Source organism: Panthera tigris, chromosome B3 (assembly GCF_018350195.1).
Source record: "Panthera tigris isolate Pti1 chromosome B3, P.tigris_Pti1_mat1.1, whole genome shotgun sequence".
In the NCBI taxonomy this organism is placed as follows: Eukaryota; Metazoa; Chordata; class Mammalia; order Carnivora; family Felidae; genus Panthera; species Panthera tigris.
Genome location: NC_056665.1, coordinates 125,078,154 through 125,084,153, shown reverse-complemented (window position 1 = coordinate 125,084,153; position 6,000 = coordinate 125,078,154). Strand labels below are relative to the sequence as shown.

Here is a 6,000-nt window from a genome sequence, read left to right as displayed (position 1 = left end):
TACCCAGGATGAGCACAGACTTTTTTTGGTGCTGAAGCTGGTTTTAAGAGGAATGCAAGAGGGACATTAAATTTCATTGGCTCATGTGAAGAGAGAGTTATTCTTTTTTCTTTTTTTTTAATTTTTTAAAAGTTGATTTACTTTGAGAGAGAGATAGAGAGAGTGAATGGGGGAGGGGAAGAGAGAGAGGGAGAGACAGAATCCCAAGCAGGCTCCACATGTCAGTGTGGAGCCCGATGCAGGGTTCGAACCCACACACTGTGAAATCATGACCTGAGCCCAAACCAGAATCCGACACTTAACCGAATGAGACACTCAAACGCCTTGGGAGTTATTCTTTTTTCAATTCTCTTTCAGTCAATTTGATTGGACCAAGGAGAAATGTTTGGTGCTGATATGTCTTTAATACTCTTTAAGTCTTGATAATCTTTTTCTTTATGAAAGAAATTGCAGGGCCTCAAACTCAGAACTTTTGGCAGCCAACAGTATCCAGCTAAGATGAGATAATGTGGTTTTACTTTCATTGTATTATTTTTGTGGTTAACATTCTATTTATGGCAAGTGATACTAGTTTTTCACTGATGATAACGAGATACAAATTCCTTTTCAATGAAGTTGAGCAAGATGAGAGCCAATGTAAAGAAACAAGTACATGATGGTGCAGATTATACATGGATATGGAAAAGCTGGTGACAGTAGGGCACAAACGCCTGATATTTGGGATAACTGGAAAAGAAGAAAATAAGATTAAACACAAGAGACTACTAAGAAGGATATTGCAATAGTAGAGGTGAGATATTTTAAATTCCTTGAGATCAGAGAGCCATATATATATATATATATATATATATATATATATACACATATATTCACTCAGGAATAAGCCTTGAGAGCAGTAAGAATAACTGTCCAGTTAGTACCCTTGTTAGCAATGCAAAACGTTGTCACAGATATTGAGCTGGATCTTGTTGCTAATTTATTCTTTCAAACACTGTTCTCTAAAACTTCTAACATACTACCTCAAATCCAATTTTGGAAAGTGAACAGTATAATGAATTAAATTTAAAAAAATGTTTTAAAAACTCTTACTCATCCTTCAAGTTCCTTTAGCTTAAATGTCACCTCCACTGAGAAGCCTTCCCTGATTTCTCTGTGTAAACCCACCTGCTGCTTGTCCTGTGCTTTCAGTGAACTTCCTACACATTTAGGCCAAACTTCACAGAACAATTTCTTTGTGTGCCTCTGCATAAGGCTCTAAACTTCCCAGAGACCCTGTCTTTGTTTTTATCCACAGCTCCTAGGACTGTTCTGGTACAAAAATAAGCAGGAGCTCAATAAACATTTGTGCAACAAATGAATCTTGCTGCGGGGACACCACATTAAGGAAAAACACTTAGAAAGTCATTACATTCTATCGATTTCAAATTCAGTGAAAGTTCAAAGAAGGGAAAGATCAACATAAAGTGAAAGGGGTATTGAAGGAGTTAAGGATGTTACAAGGCTTAAATTGGAAACAGGAAATCTAAATAAAGATTCTTCAACATCACTTCAGCATCTTAATAGCAAGATTTCCCACTTGAAAGAGTATGTGTATGTGTTAACGGGGGATGTTGGAGGGAAGGAAGTAAGGAGCCAGGTCCCTATAATGGATTTATCTTGTCCCTTCTCCCTGTCTGCCTTCTCAAGACCAACCCTTTGGAATTTGGCTGACCTTGTCTACAATCCTTCCTCTTCTCAGACTTCCACATAGTGCTTGTTCCATAAATATTTTTGGAATGGAAGTTTTGCCATAAAGACAAAACTAAATGCTGTATTATTGACTGAAGTTCATTAAAAGTTCATAGAAGGGAGAAAGGTGGGAGCAGTGAGATCCTATTGAAGGATTTCTAGTGGATACAGGCTTGAGTCAGGCTATGGAACATATAGACATTGACTCTCCCACTCTCCAGTATTATCCCAAACTGTCAGTTAAGATGGCTCCAGTCCTCTAAACCAGCAAAAGCTACACTGCCAGTAGAGTAGCCTCTAGCCACATGTGGCAGTTTAAATTTAAACACAATTAAAATTCAGTTCTTCAGTTGCGCTAACCATATTAGTGGCTTCCATATTGAATAGCTCAGATAAAGATTTCCATTATCATAGAATATTCAATTGGACAATGCAGATCTAAGGAGTAAATCCCCTCTAAGTTACTGAAGGTGGGAGCATGAGGGAGAGACAAGCCAACTTTTTAACTATGTTTTACTGGCTTTTCTGTTCCTCTACACTTTTACACTGTTAGCTACTAAACACTCTATGATTTAACTAACATTTCCTTCATTGATGGTTTCTAAACTTTCTGAATGCCTGCTGTGTGTATTTTGTTTTGTTTTTAATAACTCAATGGTTTTTAGTATATTCACCAAGTTGTGTGCCCATAACCACCATTCAATTCCAGAACATTTTCATCAACCCAAAAGGAAACCCAATATCCACTAAGCAATCACTCTCCATTCCTCCTTCCCCCGACCCCTTGGCAACCACTAATCTACTTTCAGTCTATATATATTTGCCTACTCTGGATATTTCATCTAAATGGAATCATACAATATGTGGCTTTTTGTGTCTGGCTTCCTTCATTTAGCATTATGTTTCCCAGGTCCCCCCATGTTGTAGCATGTATCAGTATTCATTCCTTCTTATGGCTGAATAATAATATTCCACTGTATGGATGTACCACATTTTGTTTATCTATTCACCAGTTAATGGATATTTGGGTTGTTTACATTTTTCAGCTATTATAAATAATGTTTCTATGAATATTCATGGGCAAGTTTCTGTATGGGTATATGTTTTAAATTCTCTTGAGTATGTACCTAGGAATAGAATTACTGGGTCTTATGGTAACTCTGTGTTTAACTCTTTGAGGAATTGTCAAACTATTTTCTAAACCAGCTGCATCATTTCATCTTGTGTACATTTAAGAGAGACCTTATTCTTCTTTTTACCTGACAGTGCCTCACATACAGAAACTACCTATTCCCTATTTGAGTGGATAGATGATCACTTTGACTCACATAAAATATCCATCCAGCCTGGAACTGGAGGATGCCCTGTTGAATAGCAGAGTGGTGTGGCCCCAGTCTCCTTAATGCCACCCTATTAGTCTGTAAGGGATTTTAGTCAATCAGTTCAAGTTTATTGAGTACTTACTACTGAGTTCTATGAACTAGGCCAGGTGTTGGTAATAATTAGTTGGAGGGATGGCCATGTAAATGGATCACTAGAATACTGTTGCTTTGTGCCGTACTGAGAATATAACATGGGCACAGGGATCACTATTGTTGCCTGGGAGAGTTAGCGAAAGCCTCACAGAGGAAAGGACATTTTAGTTGAATTTTGAGTGATAAATAGGATTTGCCACAGAAGACATGCAACACAGGAGGCACAACTAAGCAAAGCATTTTTGGGGGGATGAAATGGGGATAGGAGCACCTGGGGGGCTCGGTTAAGAGCCCAACTCATTGTTTGTGAGTTCAAGCCCCACACCCCACTCTCTGCTGTCAACACAGAGCTCGCTTGGGACCCTCTGTCTCCCTCTCTCTCTGCCCCTCTCCTGCTCTGTCTCTCTTTCTCTTTCAAAAACAAATATACATTAAAAAGGTTTAAAAAGAAATAAATTAGGCATAGACAGATACATAACTAGTTCCTGCCCACAAGACCATTCCAGAGTGGACATGGTGGAATCCAGATTCTTCTTTCACTTCTCATCCCTCAGAAGGCTGAGTTTAGTGTGATCCAACCAGGGCTATGAATTTAAGAAATCATCTTGGGTCAACCTAGTTCTCCAGCTAAAATAACCTTTCTTCTTTGGAGAGATAGGGTGACCAATCCAAATGGAACTTCTGCTTTGGCAAAAGCCACCACAATGGAAAGTGAGCAACTGGAAAGATGGGCTGATGTCTTCATGTGTTTCTGAAGCTTGGAGATGGATGCTGGTATAGGAACCATTCTCACAGTCTATTTTTCTGTGGTGTTCCTACCAGATAAGGCTCTACTCATGCTAGGCCATCTTTTCAATACAGAATGAACTACTTGCTTGTCCGTTGATATAAATTGGGAACAGTGAGCTAATTTCCTCCAAGGGTCTTGGGATCCTCAAAGTAAGTGACGTTAAGCTCACGCGAAGGTAAAAATCAGGCTGTTCAGAGTAGGTCAAGCTGGTTTTCACTCAGGTGTTTATTTCTCTACCAACCCAAATTTCTCCCTCTAGGGTTCTGTCAACATAAGAGAATAGAACGAGGGGAGATACTTGTGGAAAATGGCTCCATACTTACTTTCAAGGTATGAATACCACTGGAGTCATAAGTGCTAGAATATAACCTGTGCTGATTATTTCTACTCACTGTTACCTGAATGCTTAGAGAGGGCTCCTTTTATGAGTGGTAAAACAAAGTTCTGGTGGCACCCTGATTTATAGTGATTGTTTTTATTCTTTAGAAAGGCCCAGTGCAGTTGAGACAAAATGTTCGGAGGGCTACAGAACTATGGGAGAAGAAATCGAAGATGGAACAATTTTATTCATTTTATTTTCTTTTATTTTAAATATGAAATTTATTGTCAAATTAGTTTCCATACAACACACAGTACTCATCCCAACAGGTGTCCTCTTCAATACCCATCATCCACCTTCCCCTCCCTCCCACCCCCCATCAACCTTCAGTTTGTTCTCAGTTTTTAAGAGTCTCTTGTGTTTTGGCTCCCTCCCTCTCTAACCTCTTTTTTTTTCTTCCCCTCCCCCACGGTCTTCTGTTAAGTTTCTCAGGATCCACATAAGAGTGAAAACATATGGTATCTGTCTTTCTCTGTATGACTTATTTCACTTAGCATAACACTCTCCAGCTCCGAAGATGGAACAATTTTAAATCCCAATGCTCTCTTTCCGTTCTAATTTGTGCCTTTTCACTGTGGTGTGGAATGACTGCTGGGGTGTCTTCCGGATAAAAACCTCTCACACTCAGAACTTATGTCACTTGTCCACACGTTTCACAGGACATGTGGACATCCTTATGTCAGCTGTTTCCTGTATTTCTGTATTAATATATGTAAAGCACTTAGAAAAGTGCCCGGCAAATAATAAGAGCCATGAAAACGTTAGGGTCATCATTATTATTATAATTACTATTACCATTATTATTCAGCCCCATCTCCTTAGTTAGGTATTAAGTTCCTTGTAAGTGAAGATCTGTGTCACCATTTTTCTCGCTCTTACTAATTTGTTGACAAGACGAGGACCTCGCACAAGTTGCTTCCCTTTCGCGAACTCTAGTTGGACCGCATAAAGATTATGCATCAAGCCCAACCTAAGACCACAAACACATTTTGGCGCCCACTGTTTACAAGCCACTGTCTTGCGTCCTATGGCATTTTTATAGTAAAAACTGTAAGAGTAAACACGCGGTCAAAACCGCATGTAGGAGTCCAGCCTTGGCAGGGGGTGTAGGAGAGACTCCAAGGCGATACCCGCTCCCCGTCACCCCCCTGCTACTCGTGCCACTTTCCGCTCCGCCCGGTGCCTGGACAACCGACACCCCTCGGCGCAGAGGGCAGGACCCCGGGTTTGGCGTCTGGATCGCGGCCGCGAGGTGCAGCGGGGACGCGAAGCAGTGGCGCCGGGGGCACCCAGAGCAGGTCCAGGCGGCGCCGGGTCCGTCCCCCCGCCCCGGCTCCCGGCTGCCCAATCAGGGCGCGGCTCGGGCGCGCGCCGCGGCCAATCAGGAGCTGCGGGAGAGGAGCCAGGAGCCGGCGGGCGCGGAGCGAGCCTAGAGAGTCGGGAGCCGGCGGCGGCGCTGCGGCCGCGAGGGAGGGCAGCGGGAGCAGTGCGGCTGGGCGAGGATCCCCGGGCCAGCCCAGCGGGCTCTGCCGTGGCGACATTCCGGCCGACACTTGGGACCCTGCGGGCGGCGTCGCAGGTAACCGCGCCCGCGCCCCGCCGTGGAGGGCCAGCGTGCCCTGCCGGAG

General features: G+C 42.5%; 1 protein-coding gene across 3 annotated transcripts in view; it reads left to right on the top strand.

Annotated features, from left to right (window-relative positions):
* The first annotated feature begins 5,824 nt into the window (after positions 1–5,824).
* The window catches only part of STON2 (stonin 2), a 144,754-nt gene continuing 144,578 nt past the window's right edge, over positions 5,825–6,000 (top strand). For all 3 annotated transcript variants that reach the window (XM_042990272.1, XM_042990271.1, XM_042990270.1), the window contains exon 1: positions 5,825–5,951. The gene's annotated coding sequence lies outside the window, so the exon portion shown is untranslated. The remainder of the gene's footprint in view (positions 5,952–6,000) is intronic.